Source organism: Mesocricetus auratus, unplaced genomic scaffold (genome assembly GCF_017639785.1).
Source record: "Mesocricetus auratus isolate SY011 unplaced genomic scaffold, BCM_Maur_2.0 Super-Scaffold_4256, whole genome shotgun sequence".
Taxonomy (NCBI): Eukaryota; Metazoa; Chordata; class Mammalia; order Rodentia; family Cricetidae; genus Mesocricetus; species Mesocricetus auratus.
Window position 1 is genome coordinate 124,503,101 of NW_024429182.1, and position 14,223 is coordinate 124,517,323.

Below are 14,223 nucleotides of genomic sequence, written 5' to 3' on the forward strand. Positions count from 1 at the left end.
TTGAAGAAGAACCACATTTTGAAAATTCGGTAAAGAGGGGTTAGTTTCACTGAAACATGTCAGGAATAAGGCTACAGGTAATAACTTTGTGTGTGTGGGTGTGTGTGTGTATACATGAGTGCATGTGTGTGCTCATGTAGTAAGTTGTATTTGACAGGAATTGGCTGAGGAACTCTTTTCTCCAAATCATCTCAAGTATAGTTTCTGTTTGATTAGATAGGGATTCCCTTACTGTTCTTCATTTTAAAAGTAGCTGAACAAGAAGTACAAATTAATCAAACATTCTTTGTAAAGAGAATGTATCCTTTATACAATGTAAACTTTTCCCTTTAGTTAGGTGTTTCCAGATAGAGAAGCAGTTAAAGGCCTATGTATTGGTTAATCTTCTCAACTTCTTTTTTTATAATTTTTATTTTTGAGATTATAATATAATCACATTTCCACCTTCATCTTCTTTCCTACAAACACTCCCATATAACTCTCTTTCCTCCTTTTCAAATGCATGGCCTCTTCTTTCATTAATTATTATAATATGTATGTACATGTAAATACCTATGCATTCCCAAATATAACCCACTTAGTCTGCATAATATTATTACTATGTATGCCTGAAGGCCAGCAGAGTGCACCAGATCTCATTACAGATGGTTGTGAGCCACCATGTGGTTGCTGGGAATTGAACTCAGGACATCTGGAAGAGCAGTCAGTGCTCTTAACCTCTGAGCCATCTCTCCAGCCCAACTACTATGTATGATTTCAGGACTGACCATTTGGTATTGAATAACCAACCAGTTGGTGTGCTCCTAGCTGGGGAAGACTATTTCTCCCATCTTTAGTGTTCTTTAGGTGCCTGTAGTTATTTTGTGTATGTTTGAAGCCTTGTGGGTTTTTCCTCACCCACTATGGCATGTCTATTAGTGTTGTCCTTGTTCAGCTCATGGTTAAGCAGTCATGTTGGTAAGTATTACTAGAAGACATAATATCTAAGCAGCTCCAATCTCCTGACTCTTACAATATTCCTGCCCTCTCTTATGCAACGTTCCCTGATCCTTTGGTGTAGGTATATTTTATAGATGTATCCACTGGGACTGGGCTTCACAACTTAGAATTCTGATTGGTTGTAGTTTTGTATAGTAGTACTCTCTCAGTTTTAAAGAGAAGTTCCCTTAACGAGGGGTGACAACTACACTTATCTGTAGCATAAGGACAAGAATTTATAGATTGTTGTTAGGGATTATGCTGCTTTAGTAAAATAGTGGTTGGAGGATCTCCTTCAGTAACCATGATCTCATGGTACCAGGCATGGTCTTCCTCTTGTTGAACAGGTCTTAAGTCCAATTAGAGAACTGCTGGTTACTGCTAAGGTATATGTGCCACTACTGCACACATACAATTATTGTTACATGCTGGTTGTTTATGCTTCATAGCATCATAGTTTGGCAGGACCTTCTGTTACCATAAAAGCTGGTCCTAAAGGAGGAATTCTTTAGATCAGTTCCGGCTCAAGGATGCCCAGTGTCTGAAGTGCAAGGTGTCTTCAGCAATAGAGACTTACTTTCCACCCCTGATGGGACAGTCAAGGGCTCTAACAATAGGCCGAGTGTTTGGGAGTCTAAGGACAGCTCTGAACAACAGCTCAAACAGGGCTTCTCATGTCTAGTTATTAGGGTTTTTGTTAGGTCATCTTTGACTCATGGAGAGAGCGTTGTCTTCTTATACAAGAAAAGTTTATTAAAGCTATGTATTTATACACAGAATTATATGTATTAAAGGTTTTTCAAGAAAGGACAGCTACAAGTGTCATTTCTTGTGACTTTCAGAGATAATTATTGTCTTCCCCCTCTTCTATGCTTACCTCCTTCCCTAAAGAGCCCCTCCATGCCCCCACCCCATCTCATTTCCCTGATATTGTCAATTTGATGGGCTTGAGAAATGCAAATTTTATGAACAAAGCACACTTCTGGGTGTCTGTGAAGGGGCTTTTGGAGACAATAGGCATGTGGGCTGTGCAGCAACTAAGTGGAGCTGGGGAGAATTCCTGAAGATGGACTTACCCAGCCCATAGTCAGGGAGGACAAGAGAAATAAAAACGGAGGATGGAGAACATCAGCTAATGTGAGCATCGTCTACTTTTGCTTCCGGGTTTTTGTGATGTGAGCAGATCCAACGGGTCCTCCCTCCCCTGGTGCACTGAGACCTTCATAACTCAGAATAGATCTTTCTTGCTCTGAGCTGATTTGCTCAGGTGTTAGGAAACAGCAACAAAACCTGATTAACCCAATCTAAACACTAGATAGAAATCAATTCACCTTAAGCTGAAATTTCTTACTATTTCATTTCATATTTTAAGCCCATATTTTCTCAAGACATAGCAATATTAGTCATTGTAAATCTGTACCTAAAAACTAGTAATTATTTAATTGCATGTCCAGCTTGCTCAGAAATATTGTTATTACACATGTAATAAGGCTCCATCTATTTCCATACTGTTTTGTAATCAATAATTAGTGAGTCTGTACTTTCTTTGTAAGGCAACATTCCAGCCAGCAATTGGAGGTTAGATAAATTTAAACTTACACAAATTGCATGTCCTGAATAGTTCATGAAGACAGACAGGTGACACATGTCCAACATTTGTTAGTGTCTTTATTCAAAAGTATGGTTACCATTTCTCCCTGTGTATACATATTTAAAATTTTTGATATCTTGAGCAAATATCACAGAGATAGATATTCCTAGACAGGTTTGGCATCATTCCATGAATTATTCTTTATTATCTAGCTATGTCTGTGAGCATCCTAGGTTTGTACCTCAAGATCTTTTTCACAGCACCTAGGACTGACTGGAAGTCCTCTCCTGCTAACTCTCCTAGTATTATTTTTTTTTCTCCTAGTATTATTTTCTACATAGTCTCCTGAGCTTGACTCTGGACATGCATTTCCAGCCTCTTCAGGCTTTGGCATCAGAGCTGCCTCCCTTTGACTCACTCTGTGTGCTCATCTGGTTATACATTTTACGTCCTAGCAAAGCTCTAGGACCCTGGAAAGCCATCATGTTTTTTCCTCTTCCTAATCTTCCTCCCCATGCTCCTCCTCCTTCTATTCATACAACTGATAATAAAGCTGAACACATTGTTGATTAGAGGATACAGACTAGTCATGTGGCTTATGGCTGTAAGCCCAGGTTTAAAAAAATCTGTGAACTTGAATGTTTTAGGTGGGTATGTCTTGAGCTGTTTTGACTATTTTGGTCCTTTCCTGTGTGATCACAACCAGTCTTTTATTTTACTAGATGACCACTGTTTGTGTTCTTGGTTGTAGAAGTTGAGCATGTGTTAGCTATGACAACATGTCAGTGACAGCATTGCTTATTGATGGAAGATTGGTTATCATGAAGGGTTGCTTATCATCTGGCTATTACAGTCCTGAAACTTCTGCTTGCTCCATTTCAGACTTTACAAAGTAAATGCAAGCAGAGATAGCTCCAATGAACAAATAAATATTCCTGAGGGATTGCTAGAAGGGAGACACTCTGAGAATTCCAGTAGTCCAGTCAGAGCAGAAAACAAAGTCAGTTGCTGTTGTGGGACATTGGTACACTGTGAAGATGTTTTTGCTGTGGTTGACGTAATAAAAGCTGAATGGTCAATAGCAAAGCAGGAGAGATAGGCTGGACTTCCAGGAGAGAGAGAGAACACTGGAAAGAAGGCAGAGTTGCCTGCTTGACAATGAGGAAGCAGGATGGGCAGTACAGAGTAAAGGTAACCAAGCCACATAAAAGAACATAGATTAAAAGAGATGGCTTAATTTAAGGTATAAGAACTAGTTAGGAACAAGCCAAAGCTAAGGCCAAGCTTTCATAATTAATTTGAAGCCCCTGTGTCATTTTTTGTGATGTGGTAGCCCCCAAAAAATCTGTCTACATATGGCACCCAGTGTGGAGTGCTATGTGTAAGGAGTCTTTCTCTGTCCCAGCAGCCAGTTCCCAAATAATGACACAGAGACTTCTTACTAATTATGAAAGCTCAGCCTTAGCTTAGGCTTGTTTCTATCTAACTAGTTCTTATAACTTAAATTAACCTATTCCTATTAATCCACGTGCTGCCATGTGGCTCATGGATTTTTTCCTCTCCTTCTGCATGTACTGTTTGCTCTACAACTGGCTGGTGACTTTCCATTTCTTCTTCCCAGAGCTCTCTGTCCAGATGTCCCCTGCCCCATACCTCCTACCCAGCTGTTGTCCTTTTAGCTTTAAACCAATCACAGTGTAATTACATACAGTGTAATCAAATATCTCACAACAATATTTAATGTTTGCAAATCTTTAGACGTGTCACAGTATTCCTGATTTAAAATGAGGACACAGCCCCAGACTCATGAAACGACTGCTCTAAACCCTGGATCAAGGTGCCGGAAGAGTCTAAGAAACAAAAGGCCCATGGTAAAACTGGGTTTATCCACTGTGCCCTCTAGAGAGCAAAGGTAATGGGGAAAATCAAGTGTAAAAGGAAGAGGAGAAAAGCGGCCTATAAAAGCAGCAACCGTTTCTTTGAAGTTAACAATTTGAATGGCTTAAAACAGTAAGCAAGGCCACACAAGGAACTTTTGTCTCCGTCTCCCCTGCCACAGTGAAGTTCCTGTCCTGTGGTTCCCACAGCCCAACCACAGGTTGAAAATGACTCATAGCGTTTTGCAATCATTAAAACCTATAGAAAGCAAAACAGCTACAGATAGAGATGTCTAAAGTAATATCTCACCCTGCCTCCCACCACAAAATGTGCATCCATCCATCCATCCATCCATCCGGCTTTCGGGGCGGGGTTGGGGGGACACGGAGGGGAGATGCTTCTGAGGCTTGTTTTGTCTTTTATCTGTCCAAAGATATTACCTGCCCCTCCCAGGGGCATTTCACTCTGAGAACAATTCAGTTGTCTTTAGTTGAGCTTTGTTCCTTCACCACTCGCAGCTACATTTGAAGCCGTATGGGGCTGATCAATTTTTAATATGCTGCTGTTATATTGGATTTCTTAATTTAAACAGGTTGTGAACTAAGTCTTACTTTATGGGCACTGGTCAATGATGAAATAGACATTACTTTTAAAAAGCAAAATCTCATGAGTTTATAATCGGCAGCCTGTTCTCCCAGGCCTTCATAATTCATAGCAGCAATGAGGTATGTGGTTGTAGTCTCCCAAGAAACAGCCCCCATGGTCAGTGTGATTGCTGAAGTGGAGATTTTCCACTTCCAGACATACTCACTTTTACACATTAGGGAATGGATGCTTGGTTGCATGACAGTCTCATAATAGCTCTTGATCTTTTAAATGGTCAGTGAAAATGCATGTCTATGGGGACCATGTATGACTCTGCATACATAACCAAACTACTTATCCACATCTGTTGTGTGCTGCCCATAGGTCATACTGCAGAGGAGGAACCTCATCAGTAGGATGTGCATATTTGAAGGATGCAGAGTAATTTAAATGGGACAAGTTATAATTGATAGTCACCCAGAATTGGGATGTTGGATGCCAGAGTAAGAGCATCCTTCTTAGAAAGAGCCAACAACCCATGTAATCAGTGAAGCTACGGATCTGACTCTTCCTTGTCCTGAAGGACCACAGCGGATTTCCATGGCCTTCTTCCCCAAGCTCATCATGCTATCAAGCTATCAATCCAGCACAAGTCTGGAGGGAGGGGCAAGGCTAATGTTAGGAGTTCAAATCCCTTTGATACCTAAGAGAAAGCTTTCATGGCTCTTCTAGCCAAGCCAGCAGTGACAAGGCTTTGGCCTCTGATATTGCTCACATTTCTGTCACTGCACCTTCTTATTGGTTAAGGAACAATGGTGGTAGAAGTCGAAAAGCAATTGAGGTAGACACTTCTATCAGGATGCAGATGGTGGCAAAATGTATTCTGTTGTCAAAGTGCCAGATATGTATAGTGCAACAAGGGAGTGGACTTTGTTACGTGGCATCGCGAAAATGGCAGCCTTTTATGGCTAGTGCAAACAGCTTTTGCTATCCTATTTACTCAGCCAGGTTTTTCTATTGTATCATTGTCATCTCATCTCCTTTTCATAGTGGCAGGTGTGGAAGCCAAAATTAGTCGCTCACTCCAGACCTGGCACCACTTACCAGCCGTATTTTTCCCAGCAGTGCCCATCCTCCTGAGAAAAGGAAGGACCTTTACAGAAATCTAATGCTTACAAAGTGTATCATAAAACCTTCCTTCTGAGTTCATCAGCAGAATGTATGATAATTCCATGTTGCAAAATGTCTCAAGTGTTCCATTACGAGCATCTAGACTTCTGTGGTAGCTGTTGAGATAAGCAGACTTTTCATGACAAGGCAGTGGCTTTCAGCATTCTTCCTATATTTGAATACTATCTCCTTTTCTTTTCACCCCTTCTAACTTCCTACCTAGAACACATGGTCATTAGCTCCTTCTTAGTGAATGACTAGCATGCCCCATGGGCTGGACACTGGCTTTAGAATTTCTCAGATCCTGTGAGATAGGTATATGCAAATTGAGATTTATTGGAGGGAAGTTTAGAATCCTAGTAGTTGCCTAGTCACAATTGGTTGTTGGGCCAGGATTTGATTTAAGGGCTTTCTGAGTTCAGAGCCCTGCTCTTTAATCATCAATCATATCAAATACACTCCTCTCCAGTTACAGCCCTCCTGTACCCACAGCAGCCTATAGAACACCAAGTCTGTGTCACACCCAAATTACCCTCTCTATATCTCTTGTATCCAGTTTCAAAACTGCTGCTTCCAGGAAAGGCGAGCGAGTCCCCATCTTCCCAGACACAGAGCCCTCACCGGCTTGGAGATAAAGTGGAAACGGAGGAGTTGCAGGGGCAGCAAGGCTGATGAAACAAAGAAACACAGCCTGAAGGCAGGAGGGATTCCAAGGGAAAGGAACTAAGGGCCAAGATTTACTGAGCACCTGAGTCTTTAGGAGGTGTCTGATTCCTTGGGACAGCTCCCAGGCCACAGAGCAGCTCATGGGAGAAAGGGTACGGTCCAGCAGATATGAGTAACTGACTTCCACACACCATCGCATCCCTGTGGCACAGGTTTCGGGGGTTTAATCTCTTGGGTATCTCTTCCTAGGGTTGAGGCAGTAAAACGGGAATGTATTCTCTGCCTGGTGGTTTTTTAAGGACTGAATGGGAGCATTGTGAGGGTCTCTAGGAATCGGTGAAGAAAAAGTATTTAGTAACAAATATGCAAGACACATTCAGCCTCTTTTCTTCCTTTTGACTTCTTAGGACACACCTTCTTGTCCTGGGAGCCAACCCAAACGAATGATCGGAGTAATCACCGACTGCGTGTGCCGCCAGCCCAGAGAACAGCCCAGGCTCCTTCCTGTCACACCTGGTAGAAGCACCAGCTGCTGCCCACGCTGTAGCTGGGAGGCGGCTCCAAGGTGACGCGATCGCCTCCTCCCCTTTAAGGCGGGGCTCACGGAGGGGCTGAGGAAGTCCTGCGGCCCTTGGGACTCTCTTGTCTCCTCGGCATCAGGGCTGCTTGGTGCTATCCTGAGCAGCGATTCCAGCCACCACAAGCGACAGCAACGGTGGATCCCACGCAAGTGAGGAGCGCGCGCCCGGCTGCGCTCTATTGAATTGGGGACTCAGCCTCAGACAGGTGAGGGCGGTTGCCAGTTCACCTGGCCGTGCACAAGGGTTAGGTATCAGGGTCCTGGACAGTCGGATGCTGAAGCTGGACTTCTGTCCTTTTAAAGTCCAAGTTACTGACTTCGGGGGAGGGGTCCAGGATGGGATTTAGTGGCGTTCCTAATTAGGGCTCAGGGGCTCAGGGTTCAGAGAAACATCTTGTTGTGATACAGAGGCAGACGAACTTGAGAGGGCAATCTGTCCCAGAGTTTCTCAGCATTTTAAAGGCCACACTCCCTTGAGTACAGTGGAGTTATCACCCCGGCGCTGCTAGAATCTGGGGTTTGCAGAGGTCAGTCCTTTGCTTGGGTGGGTTTGATGCACTCCGAGTTCCTGAATATGTGGAGACTCCCGTTTCAGTCCTTGCGCTGGCATTTGTTCAGTTACAGGAAGGTAAAAAGTCTTAGCTTAAGCATAGGTTACAGAACATTAAAAAACAACGCAAAGGCTAATGATTACTGTAGTGAATTTGCAAGAAGTTGTTTCCGCAGTTAGTCCCCTAACGCTGGCTGTCCGTGGCTTATGCTTTCCCTGAGTTGAGTTGTCTCTGTTAATGGATGAGCTCTTTTGCAGTATGAAGGTCCCAGCTGCATCTGCATGCTGAACCCTGTGTGCACTGGAAGCTACAAGCCCCGGGCACTTAAGGTGTTAAAGAGCTTCTCCATGAACCTTGGGCCATCAGGACACTGTTTTCTCCAGGCATATGGAATTCAGTCGCTATTTACTGTGTGGGGGTCTCTAGATGATGATACCATTAGCATTCAGGCCTTGATTGGGTCAGCAGCAATTCAATTAAACAAATATTGTACACCCTTAGGCAAGACTTCTAAAGATGACGCTGACCTTGGCTTTGGTAACACAGATGTTAAGACAAGGGGATGTGGTTTAGAATACTTGCAATTTATAGGTGGTGTTTTGAAAAGCCCAGGGCCACGTTTATGATTTACTTCAGCACTGTCACCACAGGGAAAAACTACCATACGTGGAAAAGCACAAGTCTGAGAAGAGTATGTCATCAGCCATAGTGAAAAGAATGGTGAAAACTGTCATTCAAATAAAGTTAAGAATCAATGAGGATCAATTATATAAAGGGCTATTTTAGGCACTTTTTCTTATGGCATGAAATACACATCGTGGATATTAATCCCCCATCCAGATGAGAAAAGGAGACACAGAGCAAGCCAGTAATTTGGACAAGAAGGTTGACCTAGAAATGGAACGTGGGTGCATCTGTGTGCTGCTCCGATAGTCCATGCTGTCATAAGATCAGATAATGCAGATCTGAAAGATTGACTGGAAGTTAGAATTCAGTCATGTTCATGAAATCTGCTGCCTCAGGTTAGAGCAGGCGATAGTGGATAAAGTGAGCAGTGGTTTTATTGTGATTATCTTGGTAAACTGCGACCTACCTGAGACAAGTAGATGGGTAGCTATTTTTTAAAGGGAAAATTATTATGTGACTTCTTTAGTCTGTCTTAAATGGATTAATATGTCCGAGTGGGAGCAGTTACTAAAAGTTCATATGTATACTTTCTGTGTCATACATTAACATGCTTTAACAGTCTAGCTTAATTTCTTTCCTGAGCTGGGAAGTGAATAAAGACCATCACTGTTCCCTAGAAAGGGCCTTGTGTTTGTATGTAAATCTGTCTCATATTAATAGATACATAACATTAAAATATTGCATTCATCTTTTCATTAACCCATCCCAGGAAACTCAGTCCAATGTGCAGATTGGGCAAGGAACCCTTAGGCTCCCATATCACTTTTGTGTAGAATCCATGACAAGTCTGCCAGTCATATCTCAAAGTGACCTTCTAATTAAAGTTACTATGTTCTATAAAATGAACTAAGGTAGACTCAGAATTCAGTCTCTTTCTGGTCAAGGAGCATGTTTGCTTTCTTAAAACTCTTTCTGCAATTGCTACTAATTAAACACAAAAAAATCAAAGGTATTCACATTTAAATTATTTTTGACTTATTGCCATTTAATTGATGAGAAAGAGCTTTGCCTGTATAGAAAGATCAAGGGACATATTCTGCCTGGATCATGCTTCACATGGGTTTAGTTTCTCTATTTGCAGAGAAATTGACAAGCCATTCTAAACTCCTCTTTAAGAACCTTTAAAATTGTCTGTAGGAGGTGTATGTAATCCCATGCCTGATTCAATTAAGGTGATACAGTGAAGATTGAGCTGGACAAATGATGAATTGGAGAAATTTCCAGAAAATCCAAAGGGCCCAAGTATGTCTGGACGCTGTAGCTGTCATGACTGGTGGTTTTGTGCATCCTGACAGGCGAAGAATTTAGGCACCCTCCTGAAGAAAATCAATACAAATTGGGGCATGAAAGTGAACATTTATTTAAGTGAGGATGACACAGATAAGAACTTGTGTATTTCTCCTTTTTTGGTTGCAGTCTTATTGGGAAATTTATCAGTGTTTACAGAGCAACGTTTCCTGTTCCCAGACCCGCTTTCACTCTCCTGAGACTACTTAGATTCTACCAGCTGCTGGATCATAGAGGCCTGAGGCTGAAGCTCCTGTATTCATAATGAGCGAGGGGCAATTTAGTGTCAGGAGGTCAAGCACTCCCAGACCCTTCAATAAAGAGGAGGTAGTTGGTAGGGTGGCATCAACTCCTGGGTTGTTAGAACTCTTAACACTGGTGAACAACCCAGATATGACCTCTAAGGCCTTCCAGGGATCCTGTCTATTTAGTTACCATTTACCTTTAGTTACCGTTTTAGTTACCATTTTCTGTATCTTAAAGTGACCTAGGGGACTTTATTGCTCCACTTTCCTTGCCTCTGGGAGGAGGTTTCATTGATCATAGTGCAGTGAAGATGGTGCCTTCATGAAGGTTCTGTGGGAGTCTCTGCATAACTTCAGAGGACTGGGTGGAGTTTGGTGTTGGTAGAGTTACTGAGTCTAAGCAGGGTTTTGTAGGTGAGCAGAGAGCTGCAAGAAGCCTGAATGTCTGTTGACACTTGATAATAAGGTGGACCTTAGTCAGTTTTCATATAGGCAGCATGAGCATTCCTGACATGCTCATTAGATTCATGAGCTCAGCCCCTACCTCATGGCCTGGGTATCAACAACTCTGTATCTGAGCATGGAGCTTTTTATTGAAACACCTGCCAGATGATCTCAGGCATGCTGAAGGTTGTGAACCACTATAGAACCCAGAAAATAAGCCAGGCAGAAGGTGCCTTTTGGTCAAGAGACAGAGGGGAGTTAGTAATAATGTAGATATATTACTATCATAAAACAGGTTAAGCATCTCCATTCTGAAGATCAGAAATCCAGAGGACTCCAAAATCTGACTTTTGGGTATTGGCATGATGCTTCAAGGAGAAAAGTACACACTACACAACTTTATCTTTTGCACAAAATTATGCATAACAATGTATAAGATTACCTGCATGCTAGGTGCAAATGAATACAGTGACCTTAGGTACAAAATTGATTGCAATCTCACTGTACATATGCAAATATTACAACATCTGAGAAACTATCAAATCCCAAATTCTTCAGGCCCAAAGCATTTAGAATAAGTGGTATTGGATATAGTAAACATTGGAACTTGTATTCTTTATGCGTATCACATATTTATGCCATGCCATGCACTGTGTTGCAAATGTTACCATTCAATCATAAGCCTAACCTCAAGGTGAAGCAGCATTCTCCTTGCTTTGATGCAAAGGTGGGGAAACTTAAGAAGACAGCAAAAACAGGCTTTGCCTATGTTCTCACTGAAGTATGGATGCCGCTCAGGTTGGACTCAGGAGCAGGCACCCTGGATTCAGACACAACTTTCTCCTCCGGTCTCAGAGAAAGTTTCATGGCACCACCACTTTGTGTTGACATCGAGGAAGAAATCTGGAAGGCAGGCACAAAAACCTATTTGGATGTACCCTTTAAACAGTTATTTAATTTTGTGAGCACCCTGGGTTCCCAAGATTTTCTTTAGCGGTATATTCCCTTATTGGGAGAGGGGATTTATATGACTCATTCCTACTGTAGATGTTTAAAATTTGAATGCATTAATTACTTTCTTGTCACTGTGATAAAATACTTGACAGAAGCAACTGAAGAGATGACAAATAATTTTTTGTTTGCTTGAGAGGATACAATATCATGGTAGGGAAGGCATGATGGTGGGGCTGTCAGCAGGTAGTTGCATGTATAGCATCAACAGGTAACTAGGCAGAGTAGAGTCAGTTTAACTCTTAAGATCCACCATCCCAGGCAGCAACCCACTTCTTCCAGGTAGGTACAACCTCCTAGACATTATACAACCTCCAAAAGTAGTACCACCAGCTGGAGGCCAGGTGCTCAGACACAGGAATTTATGGGGAATATTTCTCACTCAAACCCCAACAGCGGTGAATAGATATAATTGCATAATGTGGGAAATTCCTTTCCTGTAGCCATATTATGACCTAATAGTACGTATCCAGTTAATTTAATTAGAGGTGGTAGTGATTATGGAGGCTGGCTTTCTTTAGATATGCTAAGATCTGACGTGACTTTGGGCTCAGAATAGAACTAGTGGCCTCCTGCATATGAGACATGTTTTTAAATTTTAGACTCTTCTAAAACCCTCTCCCCCAACCATTGTATTCTCCCAAACCATGAATCAAAATAATTTGATGCATATAGCCACTGTGTGTTGAAAGATGTACAGAAGACCCGTGCCTTGTGCTTTCACAGCTGTAGGTCTTTTTTTATGTTCTTGAAAACAAATATTCACATTTAATCTCAAAATAGCCTCAAAGAATCAAGTAAGAATATATTCTACAGATGTAAGTATATGTGAGGAGTACAGAATAATGGTTTGCCTTTGAACATCAGGCTACTGTCTTTGCTTTTCCTCCAGCTGCAAACATTGAGTTTATGATGGATAGAGCATTTAATTTTGATAGCCTCTTCTGCTTCATCCGCACATTCCTTTTTGCATGTGGTCACTCATTGCTTGTCTGATTATTAGGTGACTATGAAGGTAAAGAGGAGATCAGGACAAATATAGCCTTTCTGGGCAAATTAGAAAAGTATTGACTCTTCTGTGCCTTTGTTCTGCCACTGTGAAATGACATATGTTATTGTCATTCAGGGTTAAAGCCTGTTTGCTTGGCTTAAGGAAGTGGTGGATTCTGAAGGTGTGGATAAGAGAGAAAAGTAGTTTTACAAAGGTGATCAGGTGTATGGGGGTGATGAGAACAAGAGAGGTCTTAGCCTCAGGAGGGGATTTGTACCAGTTTGGAAAGAAGAGAATTATGAGTTCCATGAATCTTGTGTTTGAAATGACTATATGACCCCAAGGTAGAGAATGGGACCATACAAATGTCTTCTCTCTAGAAAAGAGTTGTAGAATGCCAAGATTAGAAAGAATGGGTATTTAGGTAATAGCTTAATCATTGACTGGTTATCACCTGATTGAATAGTGCAATTGCTATCACAACTGAGCAAGCAATTGAATAGAATCTACAACTAAAGATAGGGAGAGAGCAAGTTAGAAGGAGATTGAAGAGGACACTTGGTCACTCCTCCCTCTGGTTAAGAAAGATGCTAACACATTCCACTTCCTTTGAAGCTAGATGGGAAGGGTTTATTCCTGCCATTTATGTATAAGTGAGAATAATTCTCTACTCCAATTGACCTTTATCACATTCCAAAGCTGAAAAAATCCTCTTTGAGGAAAAGTCAAACAGAGCTGGCCAAAGCAGTGGAATGAACAGGAAGAGTGTTAAAGGCTAGGTTTCAAAATCTGATGCTATGAAAATTTCACATCGTTCACACAGGTAAAAAAGTCTAATGTTTTCCTCACATATATCATGTTACATCATGTATTTAATAAAGTCATGATTTTTATGTGACACAGATCAAATGCATTTGGTTGTTGATGTTAACACATTTCAGGACAACTTTTAAAAGCAGAATGCATAGATTGTCTTAGGTGCACAGAGTTAAGGAGACAGCTGTTTGAAATATGCAAAAAAGTTCCTGCAATAAGAATTTGGTCTTATTTGATTCTTTGCTATGCATATCGTGCACTAGAGTTTTAATTGTTATTGAAGCAAGGAGATCTCCATCCGTTTAGGATCTTATATCATAGGATGGTAGCTAGACATCTCACACTGAGTGACCTTCAAGTACTGTACAAGATAAGGGACTGGGGCTCTGGTAGTTATTGGTGAAGGGCAATCTCTAAGCAGAGTTGATGACCATAGGAGGAAGCCACAGGTGGGGTAGTTAGGCAGGGGCACAAGGAGGAAGTTTGCAAAGCACACTAGATGGATGCTTTTGAGGAACTGCAAGCCTCGGTCGCTCAGCTCAGTTTCAGCATTGTTAACAAAGGAAAACAAATTAAAAACAAAATCCAGGAAGAGACCTGTGAACTGACAATGAGGCCCCAGAGCAAAATACTGAGTGTATAATTGTGGCAAAGGAAATGCTGAGACGATGGAGAAGATAATGGATAACACAAGTCCCCCTAAAGAGAAACAACAGGACCCTACAAAGCCTTTCAAACCCAAA

The 14,223-nt window shown here is 41.7% G+C and overlaps 1 protein-coding gene across 3 annotated transcripts in view; it reads left to right on the top strand.

The window, feature by feature from the left end:
- The window catches only part of Mctp2 (multiple C2 and transmembrane domain containing 2), a 241,787-nt gene that overhangs the window by 12,116 nt on the left and 215,448 nt on the right, over positions 1-14,223 (top strand). For 2 of the 3 annotated variants that reach the window (XM_005084546.4, XM_021235587.2), the window contains exon 2: positions 7,276-7,654. The gene's annotated coding sequence lies outside the window, so the exon portion shown is untranslated. Of the gene's footprint in view, positions 1-4,353; positions 4,482-7,275; positions 7,655-14,223 lie in introns of those variants that run through there. The other variant, XM_040730276.1, reaches the window with a different exon arrangement.